Source organism: Triticum aestivum, chromosome 5A (genome assembly GCF_018294505.1).
Source record: "Triticum aestivum cultivar Chinese Spring chromosome 5A, IWGSC CS RefSeq v2.1, whole genome shotgun sequence".
Taxonomy (NCBI): Eukaryota; Viridiplantae; Streptophyta; class Magnoliopsida; order Poales; family Poaceae; genus Triticum; species Triticum aestivum.
The window spans coordinates 480,069,689-480,070,561 of NC_057806.1; positions in this window are offsets into that span (position 1 = coordinate 480,069,689).

Consider the following 873-nt stretch of genomic DNA (forward strand, 5'->3'; position numbering starts at 1 on the left):
CCTCACATTAGGACATCTGTTGTGACAATTTCACGACATATACCATGCAGATAATTGAGATTTTGTTAACACCTGCTACGCACATCAACCTACATTGTGTTGGTAAATTATTCAGAAAATAAATAAATTGACATAGAGCAGGAAGAAATCATATTTCAGTCTTGAAATAGAAAAACAGTATACCTATTATCTCATCTCAGTAAATATTCGCCACTCAAGACAGTAGTACAATAATTTGTACCAACAAAATAGGGTAGCTCATAACCAAAAACTCAAGACGAGTTTGAGATCTTTATTGAGAATCAGACCAAGAACCATAGAACATTTAAGAAAGAAGACAGAAGATGAGGCATAGCTTCTGTGTGGTTGGACCCCGATCCAGCCAAAGAGGAAGCAATCAGGCATCATGGACCCTGTTGCGGAAGGCCTGGATGGCAAATAAGGACCCCAGCCGGCAGGGCGGTGTTGAGCAATGGCAAGACGGAGACGTCGACGTGCTTCACGCGCAACCCTGGGACAGACTCCTCAAACACCTCCGTTGTCGTTGAACGACAGGTCAGCTACGTCTGTGCGTGCGTGAGCAAAGAGAAGAAGGTTCAGATCAGAGAACGCGTGGAGGAGGCCTTGCAAAGAGAGCCCCTCCTCGAGATGCCCGATCCATACCATACTACATCCCGCGCAGCCGCCGTTGACCACTGAAGCACATCGTCCCACTTCATTCCATCCAATGGGAGGTCCGCGACATCTAGGTGGAGCCACCTCCGTCGCCAATTTCACCTCTTGAGTACCGCAGCACCTGGCTGTCTTCTTCATCTCCGGCAAGCCAACGCCTCCGGGCTTCTGTCACCTCCACGACGCCTCAAGAGTGGAGTA